The sequence below is a fragment of the Mesoplodon densirostris genome, chromosome 15, assembly GCF_025265405.1.
Source record: "Mesoplodon densirostris isolate mMesDen1 chromosome 15, mMesDen1 primary haplotype, whole genome shotgun sequence".
NCBI lineage: Eukaryota > Metazoa > Chordata > Mammalia > Artiodactyla > Ziphiidae > Mesoplodon > Mesoplodon densirostris.
This window is the reverse complement of record NC_082675.1, coordinates 64194833-64214774: the sequence shown is the minus strand read 5'-3', so window position 1 is coordinate 64214774 and position 19942 is coordinate 64194833. Positions and strand designations below refer to the sequence as shown.

General features: G+C 43.5%; 1 long non-coding RNA gene across 2 annotated transcripts in view; it reads right to left on the bottom strand.

The window, feature by feature from the left end:
• LOC132502569 (uncharacterized) overlaps positions 1-18215 on the bottom strand; it is a 70603-nt gene extending 52388 nt beyond the window's left edge. For both annotated transcript variants that reach the window (XR_009534492.1, XR_009534491.1), the window contains exon 1: positions 17970-18215. This is a non-coding gene — a long non-coding RNA (uncharacterized LOC132502569). The remainder of the gene's footprint in view (positions 1-17969) is intronic.
• Positions 18216-19942: the final 1727 nt, after the last annotated feature.

The window sequence follows — 19942 nt, the reverse complement described above, 5'->3', positions numbered from 1 at the left end:
TTCTTCCCAACGTTAAGGGATAATCATGCCAGAAACCATTACTCAGTAAGGTCACAAAATCCCATGCTTAGGAAAAGTTACCAACCAAAGTCAATAAGGAGGCAGACAGATGAAGGAAAACCCCCAAGAGGATTTTCTTACCCTTCCCTCTGGCATCCCATCACCTGTGACTTACATACACCATGGTACCAGCCATTCATAGTACAGCTACACACTTACAAGGCTGCCTCTCTTCCACCAGACTATGAGTTCTATGCCTTTGTCTTCTTTGCATCCCTAGTGCCAACATAGTACCTGATTCCCAGGAGGTACCCAATATGTATTTTTGGGAAAGGAGGGAATACAAGACTTTAGGATAGCCCTTAATGCATGTCTGAACCAATTGTCAATGATCTTACGATTCTATATTTATAGCTATTGACATAGGTCGTAAGTTTCATTTTGAAATTTCTCTCTATACCCATCATCTTCCACAAATAGGTAACAATCCATCAACAGATTATTGAACAGCTGCACCTTTACAGGGCTGTGGATGTTCTGAAGACATGCATGAGGTAATCTTTACCCTCCCAGAGTTTACATTCCAGTTAGAGGCATGATAATGACACACAGAGGCAACTGATGAATGACACGAGATAAATTCACATGCTAAACTGAAGTTAAAACTAGAGAGTTTGGGGGAGCTGGGACTGGGGAAGGCTTAATGAAGAGAGTGATATCTAACAAGACCTAAAAAGAAGGTTAAGTGTGGCTAGGAAACAAAGAAAATGGTCCCACTGAGGGAACACGTGGTGCCAAGACAGGGCAGTGAGTGTGGACTGTGGACAGGTCAGGAGGAGAACCAGCCTGCCAGGAGCAGGTGGGGTGTATTAAACAGGCACAGAAACTCACTCAACTCCTTGAAAACCAGCCACTGGCATGGGATGTGCAAGAAGCTATTCAACATTAACCTCAGTGCCAAAAAATCACTTCTCTACCCCTTTGTTCACTAACAAAGGGGGCTTTAAACTGGGGTGTCCTCTTTTAATGAATACTAACTCACTGAGATTCATAACTAGAGTTGAAAAACCAAGAAATCAATAAAGAAGCAACTCATTCTACATTCTACATGATATTAAAATGTTCTGGTACTGCAGTAATTAGAACTTCAAATGCTAATAAAAGACTGTACAGTTAATTAGCAATAGTCATAAAAGTCTAAGAACAAATATCCTATGTATTAAACACAACAACTAATGTTATTGCACATACAGAAGGAAAAACTAAAGGGAGAGATGGTTACAGTTTTGCCCAATAATGTCAGCTCAGAAACTGAAACACTGTTTTCCTTGGTGTTTGTGGCTACAATTCCTTATTGTGTAATATTATTATTACACAATTCCTTACTATAGTAATATTATTTTCATATAATCTTTACTATTGATATCAGAATGTTTTATTTCTCATTAGTAGGTCCTATTTCCTTGGGGAGCCAGAAAATTTAGCACACCCTGATTAAAGTACCATCTAAATTCCACATTGTTTTCTCATCCTAGAGACCAAACTTATACATAAAGACACATAGACACACACACACACACACACACACATCCAACTGGTGACTGGTTTTACACATAAGTGAGGTCAATAGCCACCTCTCTAGCATAAGTTGAAGGCCTAAGGAGCATCCCTCCCCAGATCAAAACTACCTCCCTCACTAGCCTTACAACATTTCATCTTCAGGACAGCTTGATGAAAGGCTCCTGGAGGAACACAACAACCCCCATGTATTACTACCAAAAAAATCAACTTTGAATCTGGTAACACCTCCGATTTAATGACCAATTTATAGGAAATAAATGGGATAGAGGAACATATTAAACAACACCACTGGGATGCAGTTAGAAAAATCCAAACTGTGAAAAATTCTATAAGACAAAAACCCAGTTTCTTCAACAAATAAATTGCAAGGATAAAAAGAGATGGAAGGGAGGGGGGATCAGCTCAGTGCTTTGTGACCACCTAGAGGGGTAGGATGGGGGGGTGGGAGGGAGACGAAAGAGGGAAGGGATATGGGGACATATGTATATGTATATTGATTCACTTTTTTTTTTTTTTTCTTTTTGTGGTATGTGGGCCTCTCACTGTTGTGGCCTCTCCCATTGCGGAGCACAGGCTCCGGACGCGCAGGCCCAGCGGCCATGGCTCACGGGCCCAGCCGCTCCGCGGCACATGGGATCCTCCCAGACCGGGGCACGAACCCGTATCCCCTGCATCGGCAGGCGGACTCTCAACCACTGCGCCACCAGGGAGGCCCGATTCACTTTTTTTAAAGCAGAAACTAACACACTGTTGTAAAGCAATTATACTCCAATAAAGATGTGAAAAAAAAAGAGATGGAAGGGGAATCTATAGATTAAATATTCAAAGATACCCAGCAATCATGCTCTTTGGAATTTACCCAAAGGAGTTGAAAATTTATGTCCACACAAACATGCACATGGTGTTTATGGCAGCTTTATTTATAATTTGCAAAACTTGGAAGAAACCAAGATGTGCTTCACTAGGTGAATGGATAAATAAACTATGGTACATCCAGAGAACAGAATATTATTCTTCTCTAAAAAGAAATGAGCTACTGGGACTTCCCTGGTGGCACAGTGGTTAAGAATCCTCCTGCCAATGCAGGGGACACGGGTTCAAGCCCTGGTCTGGGAAGATCCCACATGCCGTAGAGCAACTAAGCCCGTGCACCATAAGTACTGAGCCTGTGCTCTACAGCCTGAGAGCCACAACTACTGAACCCTCGTGCCACAACTACTGAAGCCCACGGACCTAGAGCCCATGCTCCACAACAAGAGAAGCCACCGCAAGGAGAAGCACGTGCACTGCAACCAAGAGCAGCCCCCACTCACCACAACTAGAGAAAGCCCACGCACAGCAACGAAGACCCTACACAGCCATAAATAAATAAATTTAATAAATAAAATTTTTTAAAAAGAAATGAGCTACCAATCCATGAAAAGATATGGAGAAAGTTTAAATGCTTATTACTAAGTGAAATAAGCCCATCTGAAAAGATTACATAATGTATGATTCCAATTATGATGTTCTGGAAAAGGCAAAACTTTGGAAACAGTAAAAAGATTAGCGGTTGCTGTACACTCTGTGAGGGCAGGGACTGTGGTACTCTGTGATACATCCTATACCCAGCACAATGCCTGGGCCCAACTAGGTATTCAATAAATGTTTGTCTAAATTAATAAAAGAAAAATGGAATCTCATGATGATCTGCCAGTCTAAGAAAATGTGACTCACAAGAATTTGAAAAAAAAAAAAAAAAGATAGAGTTGTTGATATAAAGTCCTGCCTGGTAGAGAGAGGGGAAAATCAGTGATTTCTCAAGCTGAAAACCTGGGGTGAGGAATACTTTGTTAAATATGGGAGTTAAAGGTTGCCCAGGACAGCTAGCTGTGGGGAATGGGATAATGCCAACTTGGGGGTCAGGACCACTGGCTTCTTTTCTGGTCTCATTTCTGTAACCACTTGGCTGTGTGCCCTGAGCTTCCATTTCCTCTTCCATGAGATACACCATTGGAGCAGTGATTTCTGCACTCTCAGCTTTAACACACATTGAATCTACAGCCAAATCAGTAGGACAAAGAATCGGATGTCACAAAAATGTTCAGTTAACAGAAAAACTTCCCCTGTGTCTTGGTTGGATTTCCCCAGAAGGAGACTTTAAGGCAAGGATTTGAGTGCAAATACTTTATTTGAGAGATGATCCCAGGAAGCAACAGAAGTGAAGTAGGAAAGCGAGACAAGGAAGAGAAGGAAAGCAACAATGGGTGAGGCATCAACCAAGTGACCACCGTGGACAAGCACAGTCATGCTGGCACACAGTGTAGAACATGCCACAGAGTTCTGCTACCTGAGGAGTAGGTAAGCAGTAGACTTATACACCTACTTCCATCAGTCACTGGCTGGGGGCTACGCCCAAGGGCATGAAGCTTCCAACAGGTTCAGCCTGCAAGGAAGTCACAGATGCTCGAACTTGGAAGCCGTGGGCATGTGCTAGAACAGTTAGTGCTAAACGGATATGGGCAGCTTTTTGACAGCATTAGTGACAACCTGGGGACTTAACAGGGTACATTCCTACTGCTTGCTTTTTCTCCTACTACTTCCCAGAGAGTCAAGTGCAAGGAAAATCAAGTCTTGATATTTGTCAATGGCTGGAATTATTCACTGTGATTTTTACTGCTGCACCTGTGTTCATTTGTGCATTTCTTCTTTCTATAAGACAAAAAAAAGTGCTGATTCAACACTGCCCCAGTAGTGTGGGCTTGAAGGCTGCTACAAGAATCTCCTGTTAGTGCTCAGAGCAGCAGTTTCAAATCTTTGTCTCCTGAAGAACACTTCATCATGTTTCTGGTCCCTGTTTTTTTGCTTCAGGAAAGGACTCAAATTCTATTCAATTAGACGTGTACAACTTCAGCTGTTTTGAATCCACCTCCAGGTAAATGAGACCCTATGGACCTCGTTCCTCAGGATGAAGAAAGGGGTTTGAATATCACATTGAAATTTTTTTAACTTATGCAGGCAGCCTTTTTACCAACAATGAATATGACTTACCCAGAAAGTATTCCTTTAAAATATTGAAATAGGAATTACAATCCTGCAAGTTGTGTAACAAAAACCACATTCACAGAAAGATAGACAAGATGAAAAGGCAGTGGGCTACGTACCAGTCGAAGGAACAAGATAAAACCCCAGAAAAACAACTAAATGAAGTGGAGATTGGCAAACTTCCAGAAAAAGAATTCAGAATAATGATAGTGAAGATGATCCAAGACCTCGGAAAAAGAATGGAGGCAAATATCGAGAAGATGCAAGAAATGTTTAACAAAGATTTAGAAGAATTAAAGAACAAACAAACAGAGATGAACAATACAATAACTGAACTGAAAAATACACTACAAGGAATCAATAGCAGAATAACTGAGGCAGAAGAACGGATAAGTGACCTGGAAGACAGAATGGTGGAATTCACTGCTGTGGAACAGAATAAAGAAAAAAGAATGAAAAGAAATAAAGATAGCCTAAGAGACCTCTGGGACAACATTAAACACAACAACATTTGCATTATAGGGGTCCCGGAAGGAGAAGAGAGAGAGAAAGTTCCCAAGAAAATATTTGAAGAGATTATAGTCAAAAACTCCCGTAACATGGGAAAGGAAATAGCCACCAAAGTCCAGGAAGTGCAGAGAGTCCCATACAGGATAAACCCAAGGAGAAACATGCCGAGACACATAGTAATCAAATTGGCAAAAATTAAAGACAAAGGAAAATTATTGAAAGCAGCAAGGGAAAAATGACAAATAATATACAAGAGAAATCCCATAAGGTTAACAGCTGATTTCTCAGCAGAAGCTCTACAAGCCAGAAGGGAGTGGCATAATATACTTAAAGTGATGAAAGGGATGAACCTACAACCAAGATTACTCTACCCGGCAAGGATCTCATTCAGATTCAATGGAGAAATCAAAAGCTTTACACACAAGCAAAAGCTAAGAGAATTCAGCACCACCAAACCAGCTCTACAACAAATGCTAAAGGAACTTCTCTAACTGGGAAACACAAGAGAAGAAAAGGACCTACAAAAACAAACCCAAAACAATTAAGAAAATAGCAATAGGAACATATGTATCAATAATTACCTTAAATGTGAATGGATTAAATGCTCCAACCAAAAGACACAGGGTCACTTATGTATTGAGGAGCACCTCAATACATAAGGCAACTGCTAACAGCTATAAAAGAGGAAATCGACAGTAACACAATAATAGTGGGGGACTTTAACACCTCACTTACACCTATCAGCAGATCATCCAAACAGAAAATTAACAAGGAAACAACATTTAAATGACACAATAGACCAGATAGATTTAATTGATATTTACAGTACATTCCATTCAAAAACAGCAGATTTCACTTTCTTCTCAAGTGTGCATGGAACATTCTCCAGGATAGATCACATCTTGGGTCACAACTCAAGCCTCAGTAAATTTTAGAAAATTGAAATCATATCAAGCATCTTTTCTGACCACAGCACTATGAGGTTAGAAATCAATTACACGGAAACTGAGCTAGGACTCAAACTGGAACAGTCAAGCAGACAGAAAGCCAGAGAAAAGGAGTCTAAGTCAAAACCAGGTAGCCAGAGATGAGATTAAGATCAAAAAACTTAAGGACAATATAGAAACTGAACTTAACACAACCCAGCAGAACCCTGCCAAACAATAGGCAAGGACCCCTAGTACCTTAATTGAAAAATCTAAAAAGTATTGTTACACAATGCAGCTTTTATTTGAACACTAGGAGTAGCCCTAAATTTTTTATAAGCATGGCTAATGGAAAAGAATTCTTCTTCTTGTTAAAAAGACAAAGTTAACATAGTAGTGGTAGTTGAAAACAAAACCTTGAAGATGAATTTTTGTCATAGAATGAAGAATTACCCTCTGTTCTATGGTGTTCTACAAATCAATGGAGAAAAAAATGCTGTTTAACATTAAATAACTCCGATGGCAATGAAAGAAAAAATCAATTACAGGGAAAAAAACATAAAAAGCACAAACACATGCAGGCTGAACAATACACTACTAAGTAACCAAGAGATCACTGAAGAAATCAAAGAGGAAATCAACAAATACCTAGAGACAAAAGCCAATGAAAACACGACGATCCAAAAACTATGGGATGCAGCAAAAGCAGTTCTAAGAGGGAAGTTTATAGCAATACAATCTTACCTCAAGAAACAACAAACATCTCAAATAAACAATCTAACCTTACACCTAAAGGACCTAGAGAAAGAAGACCAAACAAAACCTAAAGTTAGTAGAAGGAAAGAAATCATAAAGATCAGAGCAGAAATAAGTGAAATAGAAACAAAGAAAACAATTGCAAAGATCAATAAAACTAAAAGCTGGTGCTTTGGGAAGATAAAAATCATTGATAAACCATTAGCCAAACTCATCAAGAAAAAGAGGGAGAGGACTCAAATCAATAAAATTAGAGGTGAAAAAGGAGAAGTTACAACAGACACTGCAGAAATACAAAGCATCCTAAGAGATTACTACAAGCAACTCTATGCCAATAAAATGGACAACCTGGAAGAAATGGACAAATTTTTAGAAAGGTATAACCTTCCAAGACTGAACCAGGAAGAAATAGAAAATATGAACAGACCAATCACAAGTAAGGAAATGGAAATTGTGATTAAAAATCTTCCAACAAACAAAAGCCCAGGACCAGATGGCTTCACAGGTGAATTCTATCAAACATTTAGAGAAGAGCTAACACCCATTCTTCTCAAACTCTTCCAAAAAATTGCAGAGGAAGGAACACTCCGAAACACATTCTACAAGGCCACCATCACCCTGATACCAAAACCAGACAAAGATGCCACAGAAAAAGAACACTACAGGCCAATATCACTGATGAACATAGATGCAAAAATCCTCAACAAAATACTAGCAAACAGAATCCAACAGCACATTAAAAGGATCATCCACCATGATCAAGTGGAGTTTATCTCAGGGATGAAAGGATTCTTCAGTATATGCAAATCAATCAATGTGATAAACCATATTAACAAATTGAAGGAGAAAATCCACATGATCATCTCAACAGATGCAGAAAAAGCTTTCGACAAAATTCAACACTTATTTATGATAAACACCCTCCAGAATGTAGCATAGAGGGAACTTAACATAATAAAGGCCATATATGACAAACCCACAGCCAACATCGTCCTCAATGGTGAAAAACTGAAACCATTTCCACCAAGATCAGGAAGAAGACAAGGTTGCCCACTCTCACCACTATTATTCAACATAGTTTTGGAAGTTTTAGCCACAGCAATCAGAAAAGAAAAAGAAATAAAAGGAATCCATATTGGAAAAGAAGAAGTAAAACTGTCACTGTTTTCAGATGACATGATACTATACATACAGAATCCTAAAGATGCTACCAGAAAACTCCTAGAGCTAATCAATGAATTTGGTAAAGTAGCAGGATACAAAATTAATGCACACTAATCTCTTGCATTCCTATACACTAATGATGAAAAATCTGAAAGAGAAATTAAGGAAACACTCCCATTTACCATTGCAACAAAAAGAATAAAATACCTAGGAATAAACCTACCTAAGGAGACAAAACACCTGCATGCAGAAAACTGTAATACAGTGATGAAAGAAATGAAAGATGATACAAACAGATGGAGAGATATACCATGGTCTTGGATTGGAAGAATCAATATTGTGAAAATGACTATACTACCCAAAGCAATCTACAGATTCAATGCAATCCCTATCAAACTACCAATGGCATTTTTCACAGAGGTAGAACAAAAAATTTCACAATTTCTATGGAGACACAAAAGACCCCGAATAGCCAAAGCAATCTTGAGAAAGAAAAATGAAGCTGGAGAAATCAGGCTCCCTGACTTCAGACTATACTACAAAGCTACAGTAATCCAGACAGTATGGTACTGGCACAAAAACAGAAAGATAGATCAATGGAACAGGATAGAAAGTCCAGAGATAAACCCACACACATATGGTCACCTTATCTTTGATAAAGGAGGCAAGAATATACAATGCAGAAAAGACAGCCTCTTCAATAAGTGGTGCTGGGAAAACTGGACAGCTACATGGAAAAGAATGAAATTAGAACACTCCCTAACACCATACACAAAAATAAACTCAAAATGGATTAAAGACCTAAATGTAAGGCCAGACACTATCAAACTCTTAGAGGAAAACATAGGCAGAACACTCCATGACATAAATCACAGCAAGATCCTTTTTGACCCACCTCCTAGAGAAATGGAAATAAAAACAAAAATAAACAAATGGGACCTAATGAAACTTAAAAGCTCTTGCACAGCAAAGGAAACCATAAACAAGACCAAAAGACAACCCTCAGAATGGGAGAAAATATTTGCAAATGAAGCAACTGACAAAGGATTAATGTCCAAAATTTACAAGCAGCTCAATATCAAAAAAAACAAACAACCCAATCCAAAAATGGGCAGAAGACCTAAATAGACATTTCTCCAAAGAAGATATACAGTTTGCCAACAAACACAGGAAAGGATGCTCAACATCATTAATCATTAGAGAAATGCAAATCAAAACTACAATGAGGTATCACCTCTCACCGGTCAGAATGGCCATCATCAAAAAATCTACAAACAATAAATGCTGGGGAAGATGTGGAGAAAAGGGAACCCTCTTGCACTGTTGGTGGGAATGTAAATTGATACAGCCACTATGGAGAACAGTATGGAGGTTCCTCAAAAAACTAAAAATAGAACTACCATACAACCCAGCAATCCCACTACTAGGCATATACCCTGAGGAAACCATAATTCAAAAAGAGTCATGTACCAAAATGTTCATTGCAGCTCTATTTACAATAGCCAGGATATAGAAGCAGCCTAAGTGTCCATCAACAGATGAATGGATAAAGAAGATGTGGCACATATATACAATAGAATATTACTCAACCATAAAAAGAAACGAAATTGAGTTATTTGTAGTGAGGTAGACGGATCTAGAGACTGTCATACAGAGTGAAGTAAGTCAGAAAGAGAGAAACAAATACCGTATGCTAACACATATATATGGAATCTAAAAAAAAAGAAAAAAAAATGGTTGTGAAGAACCTAGGGGCAGAACAGGAATAAAGATACAGAGATAAAGAATGGACTTGAGGACATGGGGAGGGGGAGGGGTAAGCTGGGACAAAGTGAGAGAGTGGCGTGGACATATATACACTACCAAATGTAAAATAGATAGCTAGTGGGAAGCAGCTACATAGCACAGGGAGATCAGGGTGCTTTGTGTCCACCTAGAGGGATGGGATAGGGAGGGTGGGAGGGAGACGCAAGAGGGAGGAGGTATGAGGATATATGTATATGTATAGCTGATTCACTTTGTTATAAAGCAGAAGCTAACACACCATTGTAAAGCAATTATACTCCAGTAAAGATATTAAAAAGAATACATTACAAAAAAAAGAAAAGAAAAGAAATAAAATAAAATAAAATATTTAGGATGGGGCTTCCCTGGTGGCGCAGTGGTTGGGAGTCCGCCTGCTGATGCAGGGGACGCGGGTTCGTGCCCCGGTCCAGGAGGATCCCGCATGCCGCGGAGTGGCTGGGCCCGTGGGCCATGGCCACTCGGCCTGCGCGTCCGGAGCCTGTGCTCCACGGCGGGAGAGGCCACAGCAGTGAGAGGCCCGCGTACAGTGATTCGGATATATCTGAATCAGTTTGCTGTACACCAGAAACTAACACAACACTGTAAATCAACTATATTTCAATTTAAAATAACAATAATAATAAAGTAAATTAGATATGAAATATCAAAAAAGTAATCTAGAACATTTTAAACCACATTGTTAGCTTTATTAATCAATATAGGCCAAGTTATGCTGAGGTTAACAATAAGTGACCCCAAAATCTTAGCTGCTTACAACAACAAGGATCTCTGTTTTAGTTATTTATCGCTTCATACAAGTCACCCCAAATCTTAATGGCTTAAAACCACAACAATCTCTTGTTTCTCATGATGCTGTGGTTTGGTTGGGCAGTTCTGTGCTCATTCATGGGCACCCATCTGCTGGGTCAGTGGGAGCTGCAGGCTAACAAGGCCTCACCTTGGTAGAAACAGCTAGAAGGCAGAACTTCTCTGTAAGGTCTCTCATCTTCCAGTGGTCTAACCCAGGGGTCCCCAACTCCTGGGCCTGCAGACCAGTACTGGGCCACACAGCAGGAGGTGAGTGGTGGGGGAATGAGTGAAGCTTTATCTGCCACTCCCTATTGCTCCTATTACCACCTGAACCATCCCCACCCCGTCACACCCCCCCACACCCCCTGCCCCGGTCCATGGAAAAATTGTCTTCCACGAAACTGGTCCCTGGTGCCAAAAAGGTTGGGGACTGCTGGTGTAACCCAAGCTTCTTTACATTGCAGTTGGGTCCCAAGAGAGTGAAAGCATCTTGTGGCCTAGACTCTGGAGCTCATACAATGTCACTTCCACCACAATTTAACAGTCAAAGTAAATCACAAGCCAGCCCAGATTCAAGGAAAGGGCAGCATAGACATGCAATCCACCCAGTCCATTTCTCAGTCATGCAACATGCCCACTGTAGGGCAACTCCATGTCGTTTTCAACCCGGACTGATGAAAGTCTCAAAATGTTTCCAATGTCAGGTCAAGGGAGAAGAGATCATGGTAAAGCACATGAGGGTTCCTAAAGCTTCCAGACAAAGTGATCTTTGCTCATATTTCCAAATATGTAATTGGCCAAAGCAAATTACATGGTCAAGCCTGTTGGAGTGTGCTGGCATTATAAGGGTACCTTAAAAGAGATTATTATTAGGGCCTCCCTGGTGGCGCAAGTGGTTGAGAGTCCGCCTGCCGATGCAGGGGATGCGGGTTCGTGCCCCGGTCTGGGAGGATCCCATATGCCGCGGAGCGGCTGGGCCCGTGAGCCATGGCCGCTGAGCCTGTGCGTCCGGAGCCTGCGCGTCCGGAGCCTGTGCTCCGCAACGGGGGAGGCCACAACAGTGAGAGGCCCGCATACCACAAAAAAAAAAAAAAAAAAAAAAAAAAAAAAAAAGAGATTATTATTAGAAATGTTACTGAAGTGTGAGCTAGTTAGGTGAGGAGAGAGAAGGAAACCACAAAATACCTCGATAATATACAATGCTAAGAATCACCTTCCAAGAGAATATTTTATGTGATGCTAACAGAATTAACTGACACTGACAGTTATGGGCTATTATGGAGCCCACGCCCAAGATGCCAAGCTATTAGAGTCTCAAAGGGCTTATGTCACTTCTGTGTTCCACACACACCAAGTGCCCCACTGCCATGGAAAGATTTCTCTTCCGGTTATAAAACTGCAGTGCTGGGATCCCCCAAATTTTCCTCAAATCCAGCCTACTCCACTGAGGGTCACAGGTACAGGAAAATGTTAGGATAAGTCAGCATCAGTGATCATTTACTGACCATCTCCTCTCTATGTGCTGTAGTGAATGCCAAACTAGAAGATAACCTCAAAGGTCAGGAAGACAAGATCTAAGCATGTTAAATAATCAAAGATCAACATAACAGCTTATATATAACAGATAGCTACTGTCTGCTTTCTGCTCCCCAGGCCATGTGCCACTGAGATATCTGTACTTCTGTTGGCAGTTTAAGATACACTTAAGGCACAGGAGAGTATAGCAAACAGCAAGGCAGCATGTGAACAATAAAGTAGGCAGTAGAGTGTCCAGGTGCTGGAAAAGATCAGAGGAAGGAAAAATTGCCAAGGACTGAAATTGTCATATTATAGGAGGAGGAATTGGAGCTGAACCTCAGATGACAACACAAGATTATCCTTGGAAAGAGATGGAAAACCGTTATAAAATGTGGGAACAACATGAACCAAGCCACTCTTCCCGGGAGGTTCCCAAGGAATAGGATATAGGATAGAAGGAAATGTCCTGCAGAGTAACAAGTTATCACTTCCTCAGTTTGGGCTCCAAATCACAATACAAAAAAACTCTAGTAAGAGGTTAGGCCAGGTGGCCCATTCTTTTCCCTAAATTGGTCAAGCCTCCAACTAAAATAGCCTCCCATTTAGTTCCACTTTTGCCAGTGCCCATATACAAATGCCAAATCTTACTAAACTCCTAAAGGGCAGGGTGAGGCCCATCCACCTTGTACTGACCTTTTATGGCACAGCATCTTCCTCTAGCAAATGTGGCCCTATCAGCTTCCTGAAATCTGACCAATTAGATTGGCATTCCTCTTCCGTAAGAAGCAGGAAGGAGTATAAGGTTGAACTCCTGAGCACTAAGTACCAATTGGACCGTCCATCACTAAGTGTAACCAGAGTCCTAAGGGGTTTCCACTAAAAGATGGGGGTCAGGTTTGGCAGCAAGAGGGGACTGATGAATCTCTGCCTTCATTGGCTCTCAATGGTAGGTGTACGGATTGCTAATGTCAACACTTTGGTTCCATATTAGTCTTCAGCAGGTGTCTTTCTCATTTCTTTCTGTTCCACAGTGGGAAGACTCATTTCTTCAGAGATTTCTGTAACAAGAAATGTAGAATCTAGAAAATGTTGGTTTGGTTTTGGGTTTTGGTATTTTTAGTATCACGTGTGTCCTGCTGGCAACACAAAAGTCTCCCAACTCTCTGCCCCAACCTTCAACAAAAAGAAGAGGGTCTGTCTTCTCTGTACCCCTATATTGTTTTTATTCTGAATCACCCCTGATTGCTGTCCTGTCTCCTCCTCTGTGACATTAATGTTACTCTTGGGCCCCTACATAGAATATAAGGGGTCTTGCTGACACTATGCTTGAACCCCCGTAGTACCTCCCCCAATGCTGGGAAGGGCTAAACCTGGTGAAACTGGAAAGTAAGTGCTTCTTCTTTAAGGGCCCTTTCTTCCTGTTCTCTTTCCCTCTATGGATTGCACCATTTCCTCTCTAATCCCAGGTACCTGCCATTGTCACACATTTTAACACCTTCAAGCTAATCAAAATATATAATCTTGGGAAAAATCTGATAAATGAATTTATCCTAATTTATAAATGGTTGCTTGAGTTTAAAGAAATGTCCAAAGAAACAAATCACCATTAGTAGAATATCAAGTATTAGCAGGGTAACAAGAAAGTTATTTTGAGGGGTGGAAGGTTTTGCTGGAGACCCTGAAATTCCAGAATTTCCACTGGTTCCTGAGTCTAACACTTTGGGCCTATACAAAATCCTATCTATCAATTCTTACTACTTCCTACTTCCTGCTTATAGCCAGCTTTTTAAAAAAAAGAAATCTGTGGGATATTTATTGTATTCCTGGGCAAGAAAAAAGAGATGGAAAGTACATCAGCCCCTCCTTCAAGTGCCCTATTGCAGTAGAGTAGCTTGACTATCAAGTAATTTCACACCATATGATATAATAATGGAAGAGTGAGGGACTTCCCTGGTGGTCTAGTGGTAAAGAATCTGCCTTCCAATGCAGGGGACACAGGTTTGATCCCTGGTCAGGGAACTAAGACCCCACATGCCGTGGGGCAACTAGGCCCAGGCACCACAACTACTGAGCCTGCAAGCCGCAAACCACAGAGCCCATGTGCTCTGAAGCCCATGCTTTGCAACTAGAGAGAAGCCCATGACCACAACAAAGAGCCCACCCACTGCAACAAAAGAAAGATCCTACGTGCCACAATGAAGGCCTGATGCAGCCAAAAATATAAATAAATAAAGTATAAAAAAAAACGGAAGAGCGAAATCTGGCATTTTTGTTTTATTAAATACATTTCTGTTTCTGCTTCTGGGTTGGCCAGATAAATACAGAATATGTGTCATCCAAAAGGCAGGGCAGATGAGTACTGCATTTAGAGTTAATAATGTGCCATTAAAACTACATGTGTCGGATTTCCCTCATGGCGCAGTGGTTAAAAATCCCCCTGCCAGTGCAGGGGACACGGGTTCGAGCCCTGGTCCGGGAAGATCTCACATGTGGAGCAACTAAGCCCATGCGCCACAGCTACTGAGCCTGCACTCTAGAGCCCGCGATCCACAACTACTGAAGCCCACGTGCCACAACTACTGAAGCCCACATGCCTAGAGCCCGTGCTCTGCAACAAGGGAAGCCATCACAATGAGAAGCCCATGCACCGCAACGGAAGAGTAGCCCCCACTCACCACAATCTAGAGAAAGCCCGCATGCAGCAACAAAGACCCAACGGAGCCAAAAGTAAATAAATAAATAAATTTATTTTTTAAAAAACTACATGTGTCAAATTATTTCATGCATACTGCAAACATAAGATATATCACAGTTAGGACAGTGTTATTGTCTGAATGTTTGTGTCCCCCAAAATTCATGTTGAAATCTTGACCCCTCCAAAGATGATAATATCAGGAGGTGAGACCTTTGGAAGGTGCTTAAGTCATGAGGGTAGAACCTTTATGAATGGGATTAGTGCCTTATAAAAGAGGTTCCAGAGAGATCCTTAGCCCTTTCCACCACTTGAGGACAGAACAAAAATGTGTCAACGGTAAACTAGGAAGAGGACCCTCATCTGACCATGCTGGTGCCTTGAACTTGAACTTCCCAGCTTCCCGAACTATGAGAAATAAATTTCTATTGTTTATAAGCTACCCAGTCTATGGTACTTGTTATAACAGCCTGAAAAGACTAAGACAGTGTTGGGGGCTTCCCTGGTGGCGCAGTGGCAGAGAATCTGCCTGCTAATGCAGGGGACACGGGTTCGAGTCCTGGTCTGGGAGGATCCCACATGCCGTGGAGCGGCTGGGCCCGTGAGCCACAGCTACTGAGCCTGCGCGTCTGGACCCTGTGCTCCGCAACGGGAGAGGTCGCGATAGTGAGAGGCCCACGCACCGCGATGAAGAGTGGCCCCCACTTGCCACAACTGGAGAAAGCCCTCGCACAGAAACGAAGAGCCAACACAGCAAAAATAAATAAATAAAAATTTAAAAAAAAAAAAAAAAAAAAAAAAAGACTAAGACAGTGTTGACATGCCCAAGGGCCAAGCTAGATTATGGGCCTAAAATATTTTGGTTTCTCCCATAACCTTCCAGGAATGACTTGGCAGGTAAAAATCTCCTACTGTCTGCTTTCACAGATCCCATTTTTCAAGGGTTAAGGAGTGATCTGGTTTAATCTTGGTGATAAACATTTGCCTGGGCCTAAAAACAGAGAGAAACAGGGGACTTGCTCATGGGAGGTTTCTGTTAAAATGTTCACAGAGTCTAGTGTGACAGAAGAAAACAAGGGCCATCAGCCAACAGGTTTGTTGGTGCCCAGTGGAGCCAGAGCCCGTCTGCCTCCATGCATATAGCTCTGGGTACCGTTTAGGCCCCACGCACATCTAGAGGACAAGTCCCAATCTTTCAGGATAAACCAGGTCAGATGCACAGTCCTACAGCCCCTGATTTAGAGTTTTTCTTAAATTGTATGCATCGGCTGGGCCCAGATATTTGTCCTCCTTGACTGTGTTTCCCACCCCCTTCCAAGCCACACTCTGGTGGAGAAAGACAAGTCTGTGTCTGTTGTTCATTCCACTCTATTCAGTATTTCCTGTGGAGTGTGTTGCTGAGTCCCAGAGGTAGGGCAGCCATGACTGCTTGGAGTGCCTGAGTCTGCCTCTCCAGGTGGGCTGAAGGTACCTTTCCAGGTGAGTGATCTTAAGGAACTTCAGGACACTGACCTCCATGAAGGCTGGTGGCTTCTGGGGAGTCATGGAGAAGGACAACCTGCTGCCATGCCACAGACTTCTTTCTCACCCTAGTCTCTGGGTTCTAACTATGAGGATTTCAATAAAGAAGTCATCCACCTGCCACTGAGACCCTGATGGAGAGGATAGGCAAACAGGGGTCTCGTACCAGTTTGGCCCAATCCTAATGACCTTGAGCAAGTCACCAACCTCTATGGCAGTGTTTCTCAAAATAACACTCCCCAAATACCAGGTTCAGAATTACCTGCTGCAGATCTGGGCCCCATCCTAAGCTGGCTGGCAGAATCCGTCTCTAGGAGTGGGCCACACTCACATTTGAGAACCAGGGCCTAAGGGCTCTGACTTTATTACCTGTCAAATGGGACTAACACGGGCCATACATACTTAATGAGACCCTTAGAAGGATCAAAATGGTGTGGGGTATGTAGAATAGTACACAGTCTGGCTTACTGACTAGGAGCACATTGGAGATCCAAACAGATCTGTGCTTGAAGCCTGGCTTTGCCACTTACCTGCTGTGTGGCCTTGAGAAAAAGTAACCTCTCTGAGCCTCAGTTTTCATAATCTATAAAATGTAGATAATAATGCCTAGCTCATGGGAATCACATAAGGATTAAATGAAAGCCCATATGTAAAATGCTTCATATACGCCTAGCACATGGAAAGTATTTTAATCATGGACACATTTTTCCTTCTCCTCAAAAACTATCTGCAACATGAGTCAGAGTACACTTCCTGTTTTACTAGTACAGTGAGTCTCACGAGGCTGTTCCTACAGAACTTCCCAGCTCCGTCTTAAAAGTCTTGCCTTTCCTAAGCAAGTGCCCAGGCTCTCTCAGTCCTGTTAAGCCAGGCTTATAAATAGTTACTAGCCTGTTTATTTAGGACTAATAAATATCTTTGCTTTCTATGCCATTCCAAAGAGTTGATTCTCTCCTATTTCTCCCCCCTCCCCTCAATTTACAGACCTAAACTATGGGGGAATAGTCCTGCTACTGAAGACACCCTTCAAGAAAGCTAAAAATTTCAGCATATTAACATTTTCAGCATATTAACAGACAGTTGATATCTAAGGGTATATCTTCACAGTAGCTGGTACTATGGAGGGTTGCAAAAGAAATGAAAGATAGGCAAATTGCATGAAGCGATTTGACCCAGGCAAATCCCTAGCAGTTATGCTCCTTAAACGGGGCTCCTTTACCTTTGTTCTCAATATCGCAGGTCAGAAAAGAAGAGGGTAGGGGCTATTTGGAGTGGAGCTTGGACAAAAGCACTTGATAAACAAGGCCACCTCCTTGTCCCAAAGCCGATTCTAAAGTCTCCATCTGATACTGTCAGGAAGCCATCCTCCCCCAGCAGTCAATTCCTAGTAATACAAAAACGTACTTATTTATCCCACTGTCAACAGAAGTGAATTATATCCTACCTCCCTGTCGTTGCATTAGGGAAGGAAGAAATGAAGGAAGATAATCTTCTTCAGTTGTAATTAACACTGGGCACGAGGGACTTTTCCGAAATGTTTGCCCCAGCAACTCTCTCCCCACAGTGGATAAAAACGCCCTCCTCGGGTGAGAGCCTTGGAGTTCCCCCTCAGACATCTAACTGGACTCTAAACCCGGAAATCCTAAGAAAGAGACCTGTTTCCTGCGAGGCTTTCAACTTACACGCATTTCTGATCCCATTGCTGCCCTCCTTCATTTTAGGCGCCTTGATCGCCTAGGTAGGGATCCAATTTTTATACTTTCAAAGCACTCAGGGCTGGAGAGAGGCCCTTCTCCAGGCAAATCCTGCACGGCCGATCCTCGGAGCGCGAGAAGGCGCCGCTGCCTTAGGGCCCAGGGCCAGGGCCGCGCGGTGCGGTGAAAAGTAGCAGCAAGCAACACACACGAAACCTTCTGCTGAGCCTTGGATCAGGGACCTAGGTCCTCGCCCCTGTGCGCCACACCCGCCCGGAAGCTCCCGCCCCGCCTCCGCCTTCCGGTGACCCGTCCACCGCGAATCTCCAGTGCGGAGACCACCCTGGGCCACGGTTTCTCCCCAGCCGACTCCCGGGAACCCAGGGAGAGTGAAGCCCGGCATGACCCCTGTTCTCGGAGTACCTAATCTGAGAACACTGGGTCCCGCAGCATTTCCTGCCTCTAGGCTGAGAGAGGAAAGGGGTGGGGTGGACTGAAAGTTAAAGGCATTATCCTCCGCCCCTCCTAAGCTTCCGAACCGCACAGAAACTAGTCAGAGAAGCCGGACTCGCGCCCTGAGCTTCTTGGACGCGACCCGGCTGGACTGCGGGATGCAATTCGCTCCGCGAAGAAGAAATCCAATCCATCCACTGGCCTCCAAGAGGAGCTGCCGCTTACAACAGGGACGAGAACGGCCCGGTGCCTGCAGAGGCACTGGAAACCCTAAGAAGAAGCTTCAGGATGTGGAGGGCAAAAGGCCTCCGGCATTTCCTCGAGGCCCAGGGGGCAGGGCTAAGGGGTCCGCACAGACAGCCAGGGGAGTCCAGGTCCGCCGGCGGAAGGCGGAGCCAGGCCAGCCGCTGCCCCGGGGGAAAAGTTCCTACCTAGCGGGGCGCGGTAGGCCGCCGTGCGGTGCCAACTTCCTCCTCCCAGCGAAAGAACGCGCCCAGAGCAGGATTACAAAGAGAGCGGAAGACCCTTTTCTAAACCAAAGCCTCACCCCATACCACTGGCCCTTCCCTTCTCTTTGGAAACCACGCTGGAGCCTAGGGACCTACGAGTTCCTTCCTACCCGAACCGTGGGACGCTCAGAACACGCAGGCACTTTACTCCAAGAGCCCGCCGCGGAAGGGAGACTGGAGGAGAGGGGAACGATTCAAGCTTGAACTCTGTCCCTCGATTATTAAGTGGAAAGACTAGGAAGTGTTCTCTCGTTGCCTGCGCGTGACTCATTCTGCAACCCTCTGTCCCCATTTCTTTTCCATAAAGAGGGCCGGTCTCAACTGCCAAAGTTCCAAATGTGGCCATAACCCCAGCCCTGCTCCCAGGCGTGCAGTAGAGATCGAAAGGCGTGGTAAAGAAGAGGTCTGCGTTTCCCATTCAGATATCCACTTCTCTAGCCAACAGTCTCCTCCCCCCCACCTCCAATTCTCCCACCCCAACCCCCGAAAAAAATATCACCGTCTTCGGTTATAAAGCTTCGATTTATATCGAAGCTTCTCCCGGTGAGAGGGTGCCGAAGCTTGCAGCGGGTAGCCAGAGCTGGGCGCTAAGGCCAGACTTAGATTTTTCTCCAGAAGCCAGTACAAAGTGGAACAAGCAAGGGGGGCACCACACCCGGAAACAAGACTTGACTTTGGGGGTGAAAAGCGCATGTAATCCGGAGACTTTCTCCCCCACTGTAGTCCAGCCCCACACCACCACCAGCCAGCCAACAGGTTTGCAAACCCTGTTTCAGGCCCAGGAAACTTGATCCCCGTGCATCTAGGAGAGGGGACTCCAGTGCGTGAAGTCACTGGGTCGCAAACCTGACTTGCTCCAACGCAGCCCTAGGGTCGGCTGCGGCTTGCGGGCGTGTCGACTCTGCCACGCACAGTGGGTCTGGGTGCCTCCCACCCGCCAGCGCCGGGCTGTTCTCTTAATGAATTACTAATGAGTTAAAATTAGGCAGCAGGCTTAAT